The sequence below is a fragment of the Thermobia domestica genome, chromosome 16, assembly GCF_964235325.1.
Source record: "Thermobia domestica chromosome 16, izTheDome1.hap1.1, whole genome shotgun sequence".
NCBI classification, from domain to species: domain Eukaryota; kingdom Metazoa; phylum Arthropoda; class Insecta; order Zygentoma; family Lepismatidae; genus Thermobia; species Thermobia domestica.
This window is the reverse complement of record NC_137469.1, coordinates 183,836,819-183,860,019: the sequence shown is the minus strand read 5'-3', so window position 1 is coordinate 183,860,019 and position 23,201 is coordinate 183,836,819. Positions and strand designations below refer to the sequence as shown.

At 34.9% G+C, this 23,201-nt stretch overlaps 1 protein-coding gene across 5 annotated transcripts in view; it reads left to right on the top strand.

Moving 5' to 3' along the window:
• Positions 1–10,794: 10,794 nt before the first annotated feature.
• LOC145673545 (uncharacterized) overlaps positions 10,795–23,201 on the top strand; it is a 30,010-nt gene continuing 17,603 nt past the window's right edge. Inside the window, exons 1-2 of one of the 5 annotated variants that reach the window (XM_081743351.1) lie at positions 15,876–16,117; positions 22,281–22,331. The gene's annotated coding sequence lies outside the window, so the exon portion shown is untranslated. Of the gene's footprint in view, positions 10,863–14,936; positions 15,187–15,875; positions 16,118–22,172; positions 22,332–23,201 lie in introns of those variants that run through there. The other 4 variants (XM_081743350.1, XM_081743353.1, XM_081743352.1 and 1 more) reach the window with 4 other exon arrangements.

Below are 23,201 nucleotides of genomic sequence, written 5' to 3'. Positions count from 1 at the left end.
CACATCTGACAAGGTCCGAATAAAGTAGGGATTTGTGGTTTACCACAACCTTTTTCAGATGGAATTAAGTTGTTTACTAAGGACCGAGTTTTTCTTAATACAGTACAACCCCTCAATTCCGAACCCCGGAAATCCGAAAACCCGGCAAATCCGAACACGTTCTCAGGAGAAAAAAAAATAACTACAGCTGGAAAATGAAAAAAAATAGATTTAATCACACAAATTTAGTTTTTTTTAAGGTTTTAACATTTTTTGACTTAATGCTTATTCAAAATCATTATCTAATTATATTCTTACAAGACAGTTATTGATATGCGACAATCATTTTGGACATGAGTGTACACCCGCCAGTCAAGGTCACTGCCCTTTCGACCACTGGGCCACCCTGTCTAACCTCAATCGTTGTTTTACCGCAAATTCAGTGACGAAATAAGTACGTAATATTATTTCCCGGGTAATCCGAACACCCCGAAATCCGAACAGGCTTCAGCCCCAATTAGTTCGGATTTGAGGGGTTGTACTGTATATCTAATTATTATCCTTATTATCTAGCCCAAGTTTTTAGTTTATTATTAACTTTATTAGTGTGATTAAGAATCCCCTATTTAAGTATTATATTGACTTTTTCTTTAGGATTATTGTTTTTTGTGTTGTACAGCGGGGGACACTTCTAAATGGTACACCTTAGCCGTAAATCTCCATATGGCTGTACCATTTAGAAGTGTTCCCCGCTGTACCAGAATGGGTGTATATACTGTAATGATTGCTGGTTGATCTAATTCTTCATATTCTTTGTTAGGAGGATTGCGGACGGTTGCACAGACTATTTCTTATGAACTTACTTTAGCTTTGATTTTATTATCTTTTGTATTTTTAGCTGAGAGATATAGATTGTTAAGTTTCGGTTATTATTTGGAGGAATTATGATTTTTATCAATTATATTTCCTTTAGCGTTAGTATGTTTTTCTTCTTCTTTATTAGAGACTAATCGAACCCCTTTTGATTTTGCTGAAGGAGAGTCAGAACTTGCTTCAGGATTTAATATTGAATATAGAGAAGGAGGGTTTGCTCTTATTTTCATAGCTGAGTATGGTAGTGTTTTGTTTTTAACAGTTTTGTTTAGTGTCTTGTCTTTGGCCATGATATTTTTTCTATTTAATTTTTTGTAAGGTAGTATTTATGTTTTTTATTTATTTGAGGGCGGAGGACATTACCTCGGTTTCGTTATGACAAATTAATATATTTTGCTTGAAAGTGTTTTTTTACCCCTTTCCCTTAATTAACTTTTAAATTTAGGTGCCATGAAGGTTCTTTTTATTTCTCTTTTAATTTAAGTGTATTAAATTGAGAATAAGTTCTTAGACCCTTGCTCTGTTTAATGTTTTCAAAACATATTCTCATTCTCAGCCAAAGAACTAAGTTTTATTTTATTAAGAATCTCATAAGGTGGAGAGGTAAGAGTAGTAGTCCCCCCCGTATGGCCGATTTGACCTTGAACTCATTTTCGTGACGTCATAGGTCAAAGGTCAATGACCTTGGCCCAGGGTCAATGACCTAGGGGTACCTAGGACCACCCCCTCTAAATTTTGGCAGGGGTACCATGGCCCACCCCCTAAATTTTGGCAGGGGTACATAGGACCACCCCCCTTAAATTTTGGAAATTGCCAAATCTAAAAATTTGGTATGGTAGCCTAGGACCATAGTATGTACCTCTATCAGTATTGGGTGTCGATGTCGTTCCCTTTCTTGGGTAAAAAATTGCCAAAAATTCAAATTTCGGGGGTTTTTTAACCTAATTTATCCCCTTTGATGAGGTATTATTACCCTATATAGTTATATGGGCGTATACAGGGGTTCATTACCTTTCATAACATATGGGTATATTAATGCACCCCTTGAAAAATTTGGGAGGGGTACCTTGGCCCACCTCTTAAATTTTGGAAATTGACCAAATTAAACATTGGGTATTATAGTACAGGACCCTAATATGTATTATGATAAATTTGGGTGGTCCACCTCGTTCCCTTCTAGGGGTACAAAATTGCCAAAAATATAAACGTAAGCAAGACGTTGTACCACGTGTTTGTTCTTTTGGTCCATTTTATTTCTTTGGATGAGGTCCTATTACCTTATATGGTTATGTATAGGGGTCTATTTCCTATCATAAGACATAGGTACATTTGTGCACCCCTTTAAAAATTTGGCAGGGGTACCTAGGACCATCCCCCTTAAATTTTAGAAATTGCCTATTTTACACATTTGGTATAATAGTATAGGACCCTAATAGAGATTACTATAAATTTGGGTGGTTCACCTCGTTCCCTTTCATGGGTACGAAATTGCCAAATTTTAGTACAACCACATGTTTCGTTTTTGACATAATTTATTCCCTTGGATGAGGTCCTATTACCTTATATGGTTATATCGTCATGTATAGGGGTCAATTTCCTATCATAAGACATATGTACATTTGTGCACCCCCGGGAGGGGTACCTTGGCCCACCCCTTAAATTTTAGAAATTGCTCAATTTAAACATTTGGTATTATAGTACTGGATCCTAACATGTATTATGATAAATTTGGGTGGTCCACCTCGTTCCCTTTTAGGGGTACAAAATTGCCAAATTTTTAGTACAACCACGTGTTTCGTTTTTGACCTAATTTATCCTCTTGGATGAGGTCCTATTACCTTATATGGTTATATGGTTATGTATTGGGGTCTATTCCCTATCATAAGACATAGGTACATTTGTACCCCCCTTTAAAAAATTTGGGAGGGGTACCTTGGCCCACCCCTTAAATTTTAGAAATTGACCATTTTACATATTTGGTATAATAGTATAGGACCCTAATATATATTACTATACATTTGGATGGTCCACCTCGTTCCCTTTCATGGGTACGAAATTGCCAAATTTTAGTACAACCACGTGTTTCGTTTTTGACCTAATTTATTCCCTTGGATGAGGTCCTATTACCTTATATGGTTATATGGTCATGTATATAGGTTCATTTCATATCATAAGACATGAGTATATTGATGCACCCTTTAAAATTTGGGAGGGGTATCTTGACTCGTCCACTCAGTTTTAGAAATTGTTTAATATAAGCATTTGGTATCTTCGTACAGGTCTTCAATATGTACGACTATAAATTTGGATGGTCTACATCGTTCCATTTCATGGGTAAAGAACTACCAAAAATCAAATTTCGGAGGTTATTGACTCCTATTTAGCACGTTATATGGTTTATTACCTCTATATGTTTATGTTCTCTTTTAAATTTGGGAATTATAAAATAACATAATTTGGTAAACGTTTTCTAGGACCCATTGGTGTTCCTCTTATGGCCAAATATTCAAAATTTAAAGGTTATTAACCGGCTTTATTATTAAATGAGTACAGGATTTATTACTTTTCCATAAGACACAGGTGTATTTGTGTATCAATCTTAAATTTTGGGAGGGGTACATTTCTTATTGTCATATCAATAATTGGTAAATGTTCTTTGGGTAAATCATTGTGAAATATTAGTATGATCACGTGATCAGTTATTGACCTATGATGGGATTAGGAGTCCAGGACATTGGTACATTTAAACTTTGTAGGATAATTTGAGAATGCGTCATTGGAATTGATTATTACAGCCAAATATAAACGTAAGCAATACGATGTACCACGTGATTGACCTTGAGTTTTAGAAATCTGATAGCTAACCTTATTGAATCTTATGACTCATAGTCTTAAGGGAATACATGCTACAACACTGGCAAAGTTATTGTTGATGTAATTTGATTGGTTGATCACTATCTTTCGTGCAATCTGATTGGCTGATCACTATCTTTCGTGCAATCTGATTGGTTGATGAGTTTCAAATCTTTGCTGCATTCAGTTTTGTTTTAACATTTAAAAAGTTTGCAACTTTGGTTTGACATTTTTTCGTTTGATATTTTTAGTTTAAAAATTTTTGTTTCGAAATTTTTGTTTGAAAACTTTGTTTCAAAATTTTGTTTGACCGGGAGAGGTACCTTGGCCCACCTCTTTATTTTGGAAATTGCTCAATTTAAACATTTGGTATAATAGTATAAGACCCTAATATATATATATATTACTATAAATTTGGGTGGTCCATCTCGTTCCCTTTCATAGGTACGAAATTGCCAAATTTTAGTACAACCACGTGTTTCGTTTTTGACCTAATTTATTCACTTGGATGAGGTCTTATTACCTAATATGATTATATGGTCATGTATAGGGGTCCATTTTCTATCATAAGACATAGGTACATTGATGCACCCCGGGATGGGTACCATAGCCAATCCCTTAAATTTTGGAAATTTTTCAATTTAAGCATTCGCTATCATAGTACATGACCTCAATATGTATCATGATAAATTTGGGTGGTCCACCTTGTTCCCTTTCATGAGTAAAAAAAAATGCCAAAATATAAACATAAGCAATATGTTGTATCACGTGTTTGGTTTTTGGCCCAATTTATCCCGTTTGAAGCGGTTTTATACCGTATATGGTCATATGGTCATGTATATAGGTTCATTTCCTATCATAAGACATGAGTACATTGATGCACCCTTTAAAAAATTTGGGAGGGGTATCTTGACTCATCCACTCAGTTTTAGAAATTGTTTAATATAAGCATTTGGTATCTTCGTACAGGTCTTCAATATGTACCACTATAAATTTGGATGGTCCACATCGTTCCCTTTCATGGGTAAAGAACTACCAAAAATCAAATTTTGGAGGTTATTGACTCCTATTTAGCACGTTATATGGTTTATTACCTTTATATGTTTATGTTCTCTTTTAAATTTGGGAATTTTGGTAAACGTTTTCTAGGACCCATTGTAGATGTTGGTGTTCCTCTTATGGCCAAATATTCAAAATTTAAAGGTTATTGACCGGCTTTATTATTGAATAACTACAGGATTTATTACTTTTTCATAAGACACAGGTGTATTTGTGTACCAATCTTAAATTTTGGGAGGGGTACATTTCTTATTGTCATATCAATAATTGGTAATTGTTCTTTGGGTAAATCATTATGATCACGTGATCAGTTATTGACCTATGATGGGATTAGGAGTCCAGGACATTGGTACATTTAAACTTTGTAGGATAATTTGAGAATGCGTCATTGGTATTGATTATTACAGCCAAATATAAACGTAAGCAATACGATGTACCACGTGATTGACCTTGATGAGGTAGTGTACAGGGATACATAGCTAACCTTATTGAATCTTATGACTCATAGTCTTAAAGGAATACATGCTACAACACTGGCAAAGTTATTGTTGATGTAATTTGATTGGTTGATCACTATCTTTCGTGCAATCTGATTGGCTGATCACTATCTTTCGTGCAATCTGATTGGTTGCTGATTTTCAAATCTTTGCTGCATTCAGTTTTAAGTTTTGTTTAACATTTAAAAATCTTGGTTTCGTTCAACATTTTGCACTCACTGATAAATATGATCAAAACCGTTTTATTTGTTAATCGAATAGTTAAAAACCGGATAAAGTTTGACGGTTAACCGTGAAACGTAAATTTTTTTTAGTTTGAAAATTTTTTGTTTGAAAGTTTTTGTTTGAAAACTCTTGTTTCAGAATTTTGTTTGAAATTTGTTTCAAAATTTTTTGTTTGAAAATTTTTTTGTTTGAAATTTTTTTTGTTCCAAAATTTTGTTTTAAAATTTTTTTTTAATATTGCTTACGTTTATATTTTGGCAATTTTGTACCCCTAAACGGGAACGAGTTTATAGTAATATATATTAGGGTCCTATACTATTATACCAAATGTTTAAATTGGGCAAATTTCCAAAATTTAAGGGGTGGGCCAAGGTACCTCTACCGGGGTGCATTAATATACCCATGTTTTATGAAAGGTAATGAACCCTGTATACGCCCATATAACCATATAGGATAATAACACCTCATCAAAGGCGATAAATTAGGTCAAAAGTCCAAACACGTGGTTGTACTAAAATTTTGGCAATTTGGTACCCCTAAAAGGGAACGAGGTGGACCACCCAAATTTATAGTAATATATATTAGGGTCCTATACTATTATACCAAATGTGTAAAATGGGCAATTTCTAAAATTGAAGGGGTGGGCCAAGGTACCCCTCCCAAATTTTTCAAGGGGTGCACCAATATACCCATGTCTTATGATAGGAAATAGACCCCTATACATAACCATATAACTATATAATGTAGTAGGACCTCATCCAAGGGGATAAATGGGCCAAAAGAACAAACACGTGGTACAACGTATTGCTTACGTTTATATTTTTGACAATTTTATACCCCTAAAAGGGAACGAGGTGGACCATCCAAATTTATCATAATACATATTAGGGTCCTATACTATAATACACAATGTTTAAATTGGTCAATTTCCAAAATTTAAGGGGTGGGCCAAGGTACCCCTCCCAAATTTTTCAAGGGGTGCATTAATGTACCCATGTCTTATGAAAGGTAATGGACACCTGTATACGCCCATATAACCATATAAGGTAATAGGACCTCATCAACGGGGATAAAATCGACCAAAAACCAAACACGTGGTACTACGTATTGCTTACGTTTATATTTTGGCAATTTTGTACCCCTAAAAGGGAACGAGGTGGACCATCCAAATGTATCATAATACATATTAGGGTCCTGTACTATAATACCAAATGTTTAAATTGGGCAATTTCTAAAATTTAAGGGGTGGGCCAAGGTACCCCTCCCAAATTTTTAAAGGGGTGCACCAATGTACCCATATCTTATGAAAGATAATAGACTCCTGTATACGCTCATATAACTATATAGGGTAATAACACCTCATCAAAGGTGATAAATTACGTCAAAAATCCCCGAAATTTGAATTTTTGGCAATTTTTTACCCATGAAAGGGAACGACATAGACACCCAATACTGATAGAGGTACATACTATGGTCCTAGGCTACCACACCAAATTTTTAGATTTGGCAATTTCCAAAATTTAAGGGGTGGGCCAAGGTACTCTTCCCAAATTTTTCAAGGGGTGCACCAATGTACCCATGTCTTATGATAGATAATGGACCCCTATACATGACCATATAACTATATAAGGTAATAGGACCTCATCCAAGGAGATAAATTAGGTCGAAAACCAAACACGTGGTATAACGTATTGCTTACGTTTATATTTTGGCAATTTTGTACCCCTAGAAGGAAACAAGGTGGACCGCCCAAATTTATCACGATACATATTAGGGTCCTATACTATAATACCCAATGTTTAAATTGGGCAATTTCCAAAATTGAAGGGGTGGGCCAAGGTACCCCTCCCAAATTTTTCAAGGGGTGCATTAATATACCCATATGTTATGAAAGGTAATGGACCCCTGTATACGCCCATATAACTATATAGGGTAATAACACCTCATCAAAGGGGATAAATTAGGTCAAAAAACCCCGAAATTTGAATTTTTGGCAATTTTTTACCCATGAAAGGGAACGACATAGACACCCAATACTGATAGAGGTACATACTATGGTCCTAGGCTACCATACCAAATTTTTAAATTTGGCAATTTCCAAAATTTAAGGGGGGTGGTCCTATGTACCCCTGCCAAAATTTAGGGGGTGGGCCAAGGTACCCCTGCCAAAATTTAGAGGGGGTGGTCCTAGGTACCCCTAGGTCATTGACCCCGGGCCAAGGTCATTGACCTTTGACCTATGACGTCACAAAAATTTTTGCTGACTCGGCTCGATATACGGGGGGGCCTACTACTGTAAGGCACAAATAGGAAGTAGACAAGTGTGAGGATTCGTCTTGTTAAAATATAAGGATCTTCGACTGGTCGAGCACCAATTCAAGTTAAAAGGATTTCTGTGCCGACTATAATTCAAAACATAATTTTATTAATAGGGTAAAATTGTAATCCTCGTATTTTTCTGGTGTGGAAGAATGGTATGATTATTAATATGAGGATTGATATTACTAATGGAATAATACCTGCTAGTTTATTGGGAATGGAGCGAAGAATAGCGTAAGCATACAAGAAGTACCATTCTGGTTGAATGTGCACGGGTGTCACTAGAGGATTAGCAGGGGTGAAAATTTCTGGATCTCCTAATCAGGGGCGTCATTTAGGGGGGGCAGGAGGGGGCAATTGACCCCCCCAAGAGTTTGAAGAATACATATACTTTAATCGATTGTGTACTAATATACTACTACAAAACGTGAAAATCTTATGTCGGAAGTGCTCTTGCCCCCCCCAAGCGAAGTCTGAAATGACGCCCCTGCTCCTAATATATAAGAATTTCAAAGAGTAAGTAATATTAAGGCCGTTATTATTATTAGGAATCCAATAGTATCCTTTGTTGAAAAGTAGGGGTAGAAAGGAATTTTGTCTTGATTTTTATTATTCCCTAAGGAGATGTTAGAACCGGTTTGATTGAGAAATAGAAAGTGTACTATTGATATGGCAGCTAAAATGAAAGGTAAAAGGAAATGAAAGACAAAGAATCGATTTAAAGTAGCATTATCTACGGCGAATCCTCCTCAAATTCATTGTACAACTATTGTTCCTAAATAGGGAATAGCTGATAGTAAATTTGTAATGACTGTTGCCTTACAGAAGAACATTTGACCTCAAGGTAAGACATATCATACGAAGGCTGTTGCTATAACTAAAAGTAATATATATATTGCTATGACGTACATATTGAAATATTATGAATTTTAATAGCTTCTATTAAGATCTTGGTAAAAAAAATATCGGACGTCCAACTTCGGAATAAATGCCAGAAAAAAATCCGGAATTCGAAAAATCAGGAATTTATAAAATTCCGGAAGTTTTCAAAAATTGGATTTTTCCGAAATCGAATTTTTTCTCGAAATTGGATTTTTTCTAAATAAGGAAAATAAACTTCGGATTTTTTCGAAAAATCGGAAAAATGGAAAAACGGAACAGAATACTTCGGATTATCTGAATAAGAAAAATTTCCGAAATTTTGATAAACAGAAAATTTTCTGCAGAAACGGTTAACACAAAAGTCGTCGATAACCAGAAAATTTATCGGAAAATGGAAAATCAGCAGAAACATCTTTTCAAAACAGAAAAAAGACATATATAAACTATATAACTTCGATAATTATTTCTCAAATACAGTGACTCACAAAAGTATTCATACACCCAAAAATTAGTCGTAGGGGAGTTATATGTGTGAGCAGGAAATTGAAAGTTATATTGAAACAAAGAGACGGAACAGCACTAACAGTTGCATGAGTTGAAAATCCGCCAATACTATAAGAAGAGGATCAAAATGTGAATCACGTAATTATGATACTCAAAAAAGAATTCATACAGCGGGACAGTTATCCTGTTCTGTACCTGGAGCACTTGTACTGTCCAACTCGAGCAATCGTACTGTATCTGCAGCAAGAGTTTATTGTATGCCTGTTAGTCTGCTCTCGTTGTGAGTGCTAATGGTCAAAATGGGGCGCAAGAAAAGTGAGCTTTCCTTAACGCAACGTGATGGGATTGTTTCTCTTTATAAAGAAGGTAGTAGTTATCGTGAAATTGCAAAGACTCTCTCAATTAGTTTTGGTTCTGTTAGTTCCATCAGAAAGAAGTATAAAGAGACTGGAACGACAGAAAATAGACGAAGATTGGGAAGCCCAAAAGTGCTTACATGCCGCGACCAACGGAAATTAGTCAATTTAGCACGTAAAGCACCCTTCAGAAGTGCTGTGTCTTTGGCTGAAGAAATCGCGTCAACATCTACTTGCATTGTGAATCCTCAAACTATACGAAATGTGCTATATACTGTCAATTTTAATGCTAGTACAGCCAGAAAAAAAACATACATCTCAGAAGTAAACCGACAAAAGCGCCTAAAATTTGGCAACGAATACCATACTAAGCCTAACGAATTTTGGGACACTGTTGTATTTTACGATGAATCGAAGTTTAATATATTCGGATCAGATGACAAAAGATGGATGTGGCGAAAGCCAAAGACTGAATTGCAATCGCAACACATTATCTGTACAGTAAAACACGGAGGAGGAAGTGTGGTGGTTTGGGGATGCATGGAATCTTCTGGAGTGGGAAACTTAGTTTTTATTGAAGGGGCATAGATGCTAATAAGTATATTAGTGTGTTGCGCCATAACGTATGAAACAGTGTACAGAGGTTGGGTCTTGACAGTCTTTGTTTTCCAACTGGACAATGACCCTACGCAAATCGCTTAAAAACTAGGGAATGGTTCCTGTTCCGCCACAAAGCCCAGATGTCAATGCTATCGAACACTTGTGAGATTATCTGGGCTATACAGTACAGAAACGCCGTCCTTTGAGCAAGAAAGCACTACAAAAGATACTTTTGTATGAGTGTTCTAAGATTTCCCCAGAAATTACCAAAACGCTCGTTCGGTCGATGCCAAGGCGCCTCGAGGCAATAATTAATGTTAAAGGTATGCACACAAAATATTAAAATCTTGATTTTCGCATACAGATTGTTAGAACATGTCGTGATTTGTAGTTCGTGTTGCTGTATGAATACGTTTTTTGAGTTGAGAAAACATTTATTTACTTTTGTCATCTGAAGATTTTTTTGTTTTGAATCTTTTTTACGAACCTAGTAAATTATGTAGGCTAGGGGAAACTGCTGTACCTAGGGACATCGTACCATGAGACATCGTTTATTTATTGTAGAAATAAAGGGATAATATGACTGGCTCTTTTCTGGCCACATTGCTTAAGCTAACACCTGACTGTCTAAAGTCCTAGAGCTTGTTGATGTTCATGCGTTTTCCTATGAGAATACGAAGTTTAATATTTGTAAATTGAAATTGGAGATTTTGAGGTAAGTTTTTCAGGTATAGCATTACTAATTTGATTCTGTTGAAGTATATTTGGTGTGTTTTCGAAAGAATACGTACTCAAGTATATATCATAGAATAAACGCAAGGCTAGTGAATAGTAGTAGTAAGTAGTGAATAGTTTTAACTCCCGATGTGATTCAAGTGAGGTTGATGTACCTGTGGACAATGAACCTAGGGACATGGCCCTAGGTACATTGTTGTAAAACTGTCATTTCTTTTCAGGATATTGAGGAATGCCTCGTATCAAATCAGGGATAAAACGACCAGGTCCTAACAAAGAAGACGTGGAGAGGGCTGTGAAAGAAGTTATTAAAAAAAAACAATTCGTACTGCAGGAAAAAATACCATGTTAGCAAATCAGCTTTGGCTCGTTACGTTAAATAATGCTATGACTCTAGACTGAAGGAATTTACTTATAATCCGAAATATGATAATAAGAAAATATTTACTGACGAAGAGGAATGTGAACTAGTAGATAACGTGAAGCAAAGTGCAAGTCTACACTATGGTCTTACAGCACAGTGTATGAGGCAGCTAGTTTATAAGTACGCAGAACTCAATAAAATGAAATATCCATCTGAATGGGATCGTAATGGGAAAGCTGGTGAAGGGTGGTTGCGTTGTTTCAGAGAGAGATACAAAAGTGAAATTTCACTTCGTTAGCCCGAACCAACTAGTATAGCAAGATGTTCATCTTTTACAAAGGAAAATGTAAGCAAGTTTTTCACCGTTTGCAAGGAAGTCTTGAGTAGAGGAAACTTCCCGCCCTCTAAAATATTTAATGTTGACAAGATCGGGATTTCAACCATTCATACACCCCCAAAGATACTTGCTCCAAAGGGAGAGAAGCAAGAGGAATAACATCTGGTGAAAAAGGACGAACTGTTACGATGATTGCGTGTGTCAATGCAATGGGAAACAGTTCCACCTTTCTTTGTATTTCCTCGGATCAATTTCATTGAGTTGACGATGCTGCGAGGAGCACCACCAGGTTATATAGGAGCAGAACATCCCTCAGGTTGCTCTAACGAAGAGATATTCTTGAAATATTTTAATCACTTTATCGATCATATTAAACCTTTGACTGATAATCCTATGGTTCTTCTTCTGGATAACCATGAATGCCACCTATCCATTCCAGTCATATCTCGATCAAAAGAGACTGGTGTGATTGTAGTAACATTTCATCCCCACACGACACAAGATGCAATCGCTTGATCGAACTGTTTTCGGTCCGTTCAAAACATATTTCAACAAAGTTGCGTCAGAACGAATGATATCTCCTGGAACTTCTGGAAAACCGATCAAGATTTATGATGTAGCAGACCTTGCTGGAAAAGCGTGTACTCAGGCATTCACAGCTGCCAACATTATTAAAGGATTTGCAGTGTGTGGGTTAAGTCTCTTAAACACAGACGTGTTCCAAGATAATGAATTTGTAATGGACGGTGCGTGTGGCTTTCATGAATCTTCGTCTGAAAATCGAACAATCGTGCCGACCACAATGATAGATATTCCAACATAATCAGCATCAACTTCTTCAAATCCATATCAATCTCCCTCTACGTCCACCGGTGGCAGTATTTTATCTAGGAAAACATCACCTGCTGGAATTCGCCAGGTTCCAAAGGAAATTTCTCCCCCTTGAGTGAATGTAGGAAGAAGACACAAAGGAAGAGCTCGTGGTCTGACCGATACTCCAGAGAAATTAGATATAGAAAATAGTAAGAAATGGCCTAAACAAAAACATTCAATCCAAAACAACAGATAAAAGGAAAAAGAACCTGATTAACTTTTGGAAAGCCAAGATATTGACGCGAAGACTTCGTTCTACTGAATTTAAGAACTAAAAAAAAAAAAAAAAAAAAAAGCAAATGTTTTGTTTGTAAAGTCTGTGATAAAGTTGGGTACGATGAATTCAGCGTGCAGTATCTCTGTAATGGAAAATCTCGTGATAGTTATTATTTTACTCTTCAAGAAAGCTCTTAGATCTACCATTTTCCTCTTGAAGATATTGTGGTAAAATTATCCAATCCAAACATTCTTGGTGCTTCAACTTCAAGAAGTTTGATAAAATTTGAGTTTCCAGTGTTTCTTGTTGATTATAACTTAGGATAGTTATTGTAAAGTTAGCTGTGTCGATTACTGCCGAAACAGATATTTTTATGGTTTCAAGAACGAAATACTTTAATTAAAGACTAGTTTATTTCAGTGTTCTGATATGATTGGTTTATCTTGCATATATGTTTACACTAAAACTGCTATATATGGCCTTTATATTGTTTATTAAAGTGTACTTTGTGTAAAACATATAAAAATTACCCATTAAATTTGTTATTTTTCTTTTACAAATATAGATTTACTTTATATGTTTTAAAAAGTCATTACTGTCCCCTGGTACATCACTACCTATCCACAGGTGCCTCGGCTATATGTACCTAGGGACAACTGACATGCTTATACTTAAATTGAAATTCTGTCTCTGCTTTTCAAGAAAGATTTCCGTTCGTTGTTTTACATACTTTGCAAAACATGTACCTATTAAGGGAATATATTACATGTTGTAAAAAAAATGTGTTTGATACGTCAAAAAATACAAAATAAAAAATGTCCCCAAGTACAGCAGCTTCCCCATATTTTCAAATGATTGTAACATTGTTTTTTCATTTCCTCTTGCTTAATTATATACAACCGATATCTATTCTACCAGGATACGTATAGAACGAATTTCTGCTAAAGCCAATTAATATGATAGCAAATATTGATTTTGAACGTAAAGTTTGAAGTACCCAGCAGAGGTTACAAGATGCCAGCGTATTTTGATAGAAATGTTTTTCCAGCATACCAGCAACATATTTGGAAAGTAGCAAGAAACGTTGGAGTTTCTTCCATCTAAAATCAGCAGCTGTCGCTGGTCAAAACTTTTTCAGCCTGAAAACCAGCATCTCCTAAAAACCAAAAAGTTCCAGCAAGAAATTTCTACTTCTTCCAGCAAAAATTACAACCTGGACAATCTTCTAAATCAATTTGTTTCTTATTTTGAGCAGATAATAATGGATTCTCATCAAACCTATTGAGCATTTATGAATGTTACTTGTGGTTAGAACAAAATCAAAGAAATTATATTGCAACTGAGGCCGCACCTCCATTGCATCCGAATGCGACTGCGAACTGCGAATTCATGTGCCTCTACTACATCCGAAATTATGTGAATGCGAATCAAGTTGCAATGTCTCTTTCAAATCTTCAATGTCAAATATATTTGCTTGAAAATTCATGTCTTAAAGTTTTCAGAGCAGTAATAATAATAATAATAATAATAATAATAATAATAATAATAATAATAATAATAATAATAATAATATCTATTAATTTTCTTTGTGTGCAAAATAGAGTGAATGTCGCTCCTGTTATTATTATACTTCTGTGGTAACCATTATTTTCACTTTAAAATAAATTAACTAAATATAATTAAATATTAAATATTGCAAAATCAACCAATTTCTAAGAAAATTTTCTCCATGAGTAAAAAAAAAAAAAAAAAAAAAACGATTTTTGCTATTTCAAACATATTAGTCAATAATTACATGTATTTGTAAAATCACTATTTGAGGAACGAAGGGGAAATATAAATTGAATAAAAAGTTGCGGTTCGTGTATTAATTAAATTTTCATATTTTAAAGAGAAAACAAAGAAAATTATACATACCTTCCACTCCAAGTTCTTTAATTACAACTGCCCATAGTTTGTTCACGACTTATGTGGTAATCTGGATGAGCTTGGACCAACAATGGAACTTTATCAAAAACACAATTTATTAAAGCATCAACATCTATTTCCAATTTTATTTTTATTTTTATTTTTATTTCCGCACCTCGCAACGTCGTCTGTTTCACGCAAAACAAACTTTTTTCTCTCACGTAGTGCTCAATTTCTCTGCAGACGACTCTCAATTCGCACGAATTCGGACGAACAATCCCAGCATGTTGGGATCGTTCGCATTCGCATCTTTTCGTTGGATTTCGCAATTCGCAGGTCGGAACTAGTCGAGGCACTCCAATTTACTTACACGTACTGGGAAATTCGCAATCGCATTCGGAAGCAATGAAGGCGCGGCCTTTAAGAATCGTAGGGCTATTTTCAATAACGATGAGCGTGAATGCAATGCAAAATTTACGCTTTAGTTTATTATAATCCGATTAACTGTTATAAATATTGGTGCATATGTTTGGACTGTTGGACCAGAATATTTTGCTTAAATTTCGTGCTTTGTTGCTGTATTTTCTGTACTTTTGATGCTTTAGGTATGTTAGCTTAGTTTGGCTTAGGTTTGGTTAGGTTATGGTATTTAGATTTGTGGGAACAGAATGCTGTGCTTAAAATTCGTACTTCCCATATTTTCTGTTTTTGTTGGTTTACGCTAGGTTAGGTTAAATCAGGTTAGTTTCACGTAGGTTATGTTAGTACTTAGTAATTACACGTAAGTTACACCAACTCGTTTCTCCCGTAAACATGGTAATTTTTACCTGATTTTTGCCTCCCAATTCCAAAATAATTCCAATATGTGCATGTTTAGCTTTGCTTAACACTCCGCAGATTTTGCGAATGAGTGGTACGGAATAACTTTCTCGGGTAAGGCGGCCTTGAACTTTTGTGTTGTTCAATTTAAATTATTGTACTTTCTTTCTGAAACACTTAGTAGGAACATTGTCCATCAGTGATGACAACCTGATACAAAATGAAATCCCATGTCGAGATGTAAAAAATCCCATTTTACATGTGAATTTCCCACGTTATAGTAATTAAAACTATGCTGTAATATTATAAATTAAATTTCTCTGTGTTAGTCACTTTTTACAATATCTAAATGAATAAGCTATAAATTTCGATCTTGAAAAATCCCATATATGCTGCTCATTATCTCTTTCATGGAAATAAGATCAAAAACTCACAGTTATGAGATTTTTCCTACGGTTGGCTTCACTGTAATAGAAAAGAAATATGGCGAAGATGAAGTATTGAGTGTTAGGCAATGGCACACAGTTAAAGGATGCATTATGACATGGTTAATTTATTTTTAATTTCAAAAATACTCCATGTCAGATACACATAAAACAATTATACCTTTGTTGCTTATAGGATGTATGTCCGAGGTTTTTTCGTTAACTACTAGTGTTTCTGGAGAAGAAAAAAAGACAGTATGCTGACGTGAACTTAAATATATTGATAAATCAAGTTAGTCATTCACTAAAATATTTCTTACTCTTATCGGTGATTTTCATTGTTTTTTACAATTTTTTCGCTGGGCCACATGGTAATATCCTACTTAGCATGAAAGAAAAATTCACGAAATCCATCTGAAGTAATGGTTAAATAATAATTTCCTTTACTATTTGCGTGATAATACTGCATTCAACAACAAGAGTAATGCATTACTCGAACAGACGGTTCTACCAAATTTTCAAACATTTATTGCATTTCCTGGTTTCCTTTTGCAGAACATGCATTAAATGAGTAGCTAGTGTAGTGATGGGTAAATTCCCGGGAATATATTTTTCGGGAATATTCTCGGGAAGATTCGCAAAATGGGAATTTATCCGGGAATTTATGTTCAATCAGAAAGAAAATTGCTTTCTATTACTATATTATGATTTCAAAGGTGAATTAATTTTTATATCACAGCATATTATTATTGTAGTCCACAGACGATTCTTTAAAATGTATATTCTGAACGGTACTATGTTACTTTATTAACACTTTATTATATTTAGAGAGTACGCATAAATGTATATTTATTTACAATATGTTCTATCAATTAATTATGAGTGAAAAATTAATACTTTTAAACCACTAAACAGTGTAAATTTATATGTAAGTGGATTTGCTCAACTTGACTTTATTACTGATATTATACACACATGAAATTTATAAATGTTATAAACCAATTAGATTGGGTAAATGCTAGAAGATACGTGTCTCATCAATTTATCAACATTTGCGCATACAGATTTATGTTCACAAAATTTTCAAGATACTTACTTATCTTTATATTTTAGCACGTAACGTTGCCATACACGACCTTTCATTCTACCTATTTCTCGAAATTCCATTCGTTAATTCACAAGTAAAAGAAGTCCGAGTACCTCTTCAGAAATTCGAGTCAGAGAGAGGAGACAGACCGACTCTATTACTAATGGTGGTTCAGGGTTTATTAATAGTACTTCATCTCTATTTCTACATAATTCTAAATTACTTAACAAAATTGTTCCTTTTCATTATTTGTAAATAAGTACTTTGCCAATTTTGGCTGTTCTTGAGCATTGGGGGCCAGCTTTTGCACCTACTTTTTTGCGATTTTCTATTCCGATGCGGTTGTTTTATGGTTTCACACGTTAAATTACGTTACCAACATTAAATTCAGACAGCATTGCAGAGCGAGCGTTAGCGAATGAAGGCGGGTTAGAGCCCCGCATGGCACATTGTTTTCTATCTTCGTTACCATCTATTCACTTTCTTTTCTCACATAAATCACTTCTACTTACCTTTCCGTTTTGTATAAATCCCCTACTGCCCTAAACAAAATTTTGTTCGATACTTTCTTGACGACTTGAACATCACTATCAACTCATTTCTTCCGTAAATCATCCTACTTTTTGCTAGTTTTAGCCTCCCAATACTAAACATTAACCTTAATTTTTAGTGCTAATGGAAATGGAACTTAAAAACTCATATTATTAGTTATATAAAGTACCGTCAAATAATTTTAAATTTTTTAACCTCCAAATTCTTTAAAACCTAGAAATAAATCATAATATATTAAAATAAAGTAATTAGTCATATGGTTCTTATAATTTGGAAGATAAAGTAGAGAAATGAAAATAAATTCCTTCCCGGGAATTTATAGGCCAGGGAAGAAACCCGGGAATATTCCCATTTTTAAATTCCTTCCCACCGGGAATATTCCCACTGCCCATCACTAAGCTAGTGCACAAACCGTGAAGCAACTTGTGCTAGATGGCCACTAAAAAGCACGAATATTATCTTACCGAGTGAGAACAAGAGATCGAGCGAAACTAGGGGGTGCGTGCGTTGGTTGCAGGCGCATCAGCGACGAGGTACATTATCCAGGATAGCGGAAAAATACATAAAGTATGCGTAATTTTTGTACATTCAAAAACAAACCTAATAATTTTTACCTATAAAATGGATTCACTGGTTTTCTGTGTATTAATGGCCCGCTGCTAGGAAAAATTCGTCTGTTCTGAACTTTTACTTCTTTTCAACACTTCGCACGATTGATTTTGTTTCAACATGACATGGCACTGTGCAAACTTTGTAATATCACGCTCTTTATCACACAAATCTTGGTAATGAAACTGTGTGTTTGCATTGCATCCATTGCTAACACTAACAGTAGATTCCCGTCGTTCATTTCCACCTTCTTCGCATTCTTGTATTTTTCCGCTTCAGTAAATAGTTACACTTAGAATACGTTCACTACTATTTAAAATGTACTTCAATATGATGGAGCGCGGTAATTTTGGCACCAGTAGTTTGGCACGAAGAAACGAAAATTTTGGCACCATTTGTAATTAAAGCACAGATACTGTGAGAAAATACTCTGAATGTAATAGATATTTAAATTCACATGTTATTAACTAGGACTGTTCCAGCACGACGAATCAAACCAGTGACGAATGTACAGTCAGCGACAAAATTTCTTTCTCCTCTGTAAAATTTATTTTGCTTATAACTTTGGAATTGATGGACTGATTTGAGAAGTTTTCTGTAATTTATGGTAAACTGTACCTTCTTTGAGTTGCTGAAGACTGCACTATGTTCACTGCTCCCAGGGACGAATGTACAAACACCAGTAAAAGATAATATTGGCAGCTTCATTAGATATTCAAAGCAAGTCAAAATTATCCCTTATTGGGTTTGTATTTTACTTTGAAGTGCAAACAGTAACAGCTGATTCGAACCATGGAAATTGAAGTACAGAAAAAAAAAATAGAAAATACTCTGGATATAATAGATATTTACGTTCACATGTTAATGACTAGAACTGTATCAGCACGAATAATGAAACCAGCGATGAATGTACAAACACCAGTAAAAGGTAATATTGGTAGCTTCATTAGGTATTCAAAGCAAATCAAAATGGAAATTATTGATCTCTTAACGAAGAAAACTTAAATACACACTTACGCAAAAAAATTAACAAATCAATAAGTGAGTTTCAATAACACATGATTTGCAATAATATATGGTTCACAATAATACCCAAAATTCTTGCATGCTCTTTGTTCCAGCATTGTAGGCCAAGCACAAATTTTGAAGTCTTTTCTGCAAATGCTCATACATCCGCTTCGTCTTCTTGGCTGGACGCTCTCCTACAGCAACCTGCAGAAGCAGTGTCGAGACCACGGCTTCATCCTGCTGGATGCATTGGATTAATTTCCACGTTGACGGATTAGAGACTCCAACCAGATGTTTGAACTTGTTATTCCAGGACTCGCACATGTTGTTTGTTCTCAGTTCGTTATTTAGTGTGACGTCGTGAACATTCCATACTTCTGGAGGAAAAATAGGGCGCACATTTCTTAGACGGATGTTATCGTCGTTTCTTCCAAAGGCCCGAACACGCCGTTATGTACCCTAAATGTAGGTCTGGTCGAAGTAATCCACAAGCCCTATTGCTTCTTCTGCAGCCTCTTCTCTAAGCAGTTGCATCCCTTGGCAAGATTGCACGGGCATTTTCAGATAACTGTGTCACAACCGCAGTGAAAACCTGTGATGGATTTCCATCATTCAGAAGGTACCTCTTCCTCATTTTTTCTCGGCTAACAGCAACTTTACTGCATCTTCGTCACCGATATGGTTATGTTCGTGAATCAAAACTGTATTGCACTTATTTAAATCACTGTTCAAAATTCCTGGGCACTGAAGACTAACTCTTTTACATCTCCACCGAATACTTTCTTTCGAAATCTTATGTTTTGTATACATATAACCCCGTAAACACAATTTCTCGCATCCTCGCGTTGAATTTATCACCTCCATGCTTTAAGTTAATGACACTACTGAAAATAATGAAGTAAAAGTCATATACTGAATTTATACTTTCACTTTTCGACAACATCCGTTGACCGGCCAACTGGATTTCAGCACCGTCGTGTGACAAGCCAATCACGTTCAGGGATTTGTTTCAATTTCAATCTTAAACTTTTAATGAGGCTTTGAGATATGCGTGAGAGGGGAGCCGGAAGTTTCGATGGAAAGAATCTCGGTGTAATCTCCTCTGCAAAATAAATTGGTACATTTACATCTATTATATCCAGTGTATTTTCTAATTTTCTTTCTCTGTACTTCAATTCCCATGGTTCCAATTAGCTTTTACTGTTTGCACTTGAAAATAAAATACAAACCCATTAGAGGGGAATTTTAACTTGCTTTGAATATATAATGAAACTGCCAATAGTATCTTTACCGGTGTCTGTACTGTCAGTTACAAAAATTTTTTCCTATGTTATAATTTCTTCCGCGACTATCTCTCGAATGGACGGACAGATTTGAGTGCAATATTCAGCAACTTAAAACAGATACAGTTTTCGGTAAATTTCAGAAAACTACTCAAATCAGTCCATCAATTCCAAAGTTATAAGCAAAATAAATTTTACAGAAGAGAAAGAAATTTTGTCGCTGACTGTAGATTCGTCACTGGTTTGATTCGTCGCGCTGGAGCAGTTCTAGTTAATAACATGTAAATTTAAATATTTATTACATTCAGAGTATTTTCTCACATTTTCTGTATTATTATTATAAATGGTGCCAAAATTTACATGGTGCCAAAATTCCGTGTCAAAACTACTGGTTCCAAAATTTCCGCCTTTCTAATATGATAACCAAGGACAGAAATTTCTTATATTCAAACTCTCCTTCTTTTACAAAAAGTGATTCACTTCGTATTTTACCTATAAATTTTGTTTTCCGTAGAACCGTCTGCCCGAGAGAACACAATAGTAATAATAAAGGTAGCTTTCGTTCCCCCTCACAATCTTGCACTTAAAAGATACCTAGTGTTCCTTACTTCACAAAATATAGCTGAGCGACCGAAAGCGGTTAGAAGCTCCGCAGGGCTCGTTCTTTTGAACCTTTATCATAATTAATACCAAAGAATGTACGCAGTTCTGAAGTAATGGAACGTGTTGGCGAAGATTTGAAATCCCATCCAATACTACTACTAATAATAATAAGTACACTGCAAAACATAAACGAATTTGTGCTGAGTGTACATTTGCGTGGTTAGTATCCGTGTGCTTTACAAGTACCAAAATTACACTATATGAACGATACCGTGTCTGAAGACAACTTGGTCGAAGGTCGGGGCATTCAAAAACAAGGAAACCATTTATACCCTTACCGAAATGTTTAACTAGCTTTAATTACTGACATGCAATTAAGGAATTCAAAAGAAATGCTTTCGGTAAGTTTCGTGTTCTAATCTTGATAATGTCCCAGATACGGAAGACAAGAATTTCTCACATTGAACTCAGAAAGTTAGGCCATATTGTTGCATGAAAGAAATGTTTTACAGCACTTCCCCGAGCGAGCTAAACGTATAAAAATATTGTCAAAATATCATGCGAATAAACGTTTCAAAATATATGTTCTGTGACTCATCCGACAAAAAAAATCACTTTATTGAGACACGTAATTAAATCGGTACTAACTTTTCTTGCATTTGATTTTAAAATAAATCAAAATTTATTACACACTTACTGAGATGTTACTTTACTAGCACCAAGGAAACACTTCTCTACTTCAAATATTTGTCAAATATGGTCAGTGGCGTATTTAGGGGGGCTTCCGGGCTTAAGCCCCCCGAAATCTTACTCTAGTAAAGTATATGAAATATCTTGCAGAATTTTCACATTTTCAGGCAAAGCCCCCCCGAAACAAAATCGTAAATACGCCACTGATTATTGTAATTCAGCTTTTGGCCCTGACAAAGTTTGCGAACGCGAGAACCGGTGGAAATACGCACTCGGAGTATTCGGAAGTTTCAGGTGTGATGATAATTTCTTTGCAGTTCAACAATGTGCTGCGCGTATATGATAATTATTTTGTCTTTTAAAAGTGTTGTTGATTAAGAGTTCTGCTTCAGCTCACGGTGCATTTTGAAGAGGAGTAGAATCCAAAAAGCTACATCATTAAAATCGTAGTGGAATGCAGTTTTACATTATTTAACTACTTGGTGGATTATTTTAAGATTTTCTCAATATTTTAGAAATCATCATTTGTCCCCTAAGATAATATTCGAGAAATTTCTTTACCTCAACTAACAAGATTTTGTCATTTTGCATCCTTCACTTTAAATGAATGTCATTCCCTACAGTCTTCCTGCTTTCAACAAAAGATGGTGGACGCATACATTGTTTCTGTTAAAGTTAGTTCCAATTTTTTTTGTTTTATTTATTTAAAGAAGAAGAAAATTAATATATTGGATGTATCCAATACATTAAGAATATACATAAGCATATTAAATTCTAAAATAACAATATACAAAATATTAATGAAAATAAAATGAAAGAATAAGAAAATAACTGTTACAGAAATTAACAAGTAAATTTTCTACTTATAAGTGCTATTACTTCTCTAAAGGAAATCGGACTTCCTAGATTTCCTTTATTAATAGAGTTGAACGTACCCGGCACTCAGAGATGACAGGACTTCGGACTTCCAGAAGTCATGCCTATCTCCCAGTGTTGGGTAACTTAATTCAATGCACTTATTTCTATATTGCAAATTTATTTTGTATTTTTTATGCAAAGAATATAAAAGGTAGAAAATGGCTCACATAAGCAAATGCTTGTGTGTGAGCCTGATTCTAGTGTTTTATTTTTCTTATCGTAACATATGAGGTTTATTCTTACTTTTAGCTAACAATAGTTTTCTTTTAAACACCTTTTAATTCTTTTAACCACTGTAAAATTAACCTTTTATATGTTTTGAAATTACTTTCATCTTTGATTCGGAGTGGGAGTTCATTATAGATCTTTGGAGCTCTGTAATATGTTTGGTATTGAGTTATAGATTTACTCGTTGCTCTAATTTCTAAATTTTTGTTTGTCACATTTCTGGTTATATACGTATGTTTTATTACTTCCAATTTATTTCTGTTCTTTTTAGCATATATTAATACCTTCTGCAAATATAATTTTGAAAGTGGTAGTACTGAGAATTGGTCATAGAATCTATCTAGTCTACTTTTTTAAACATATTCTTACAATATTATTTTGCTGAACAATCAGAGGTT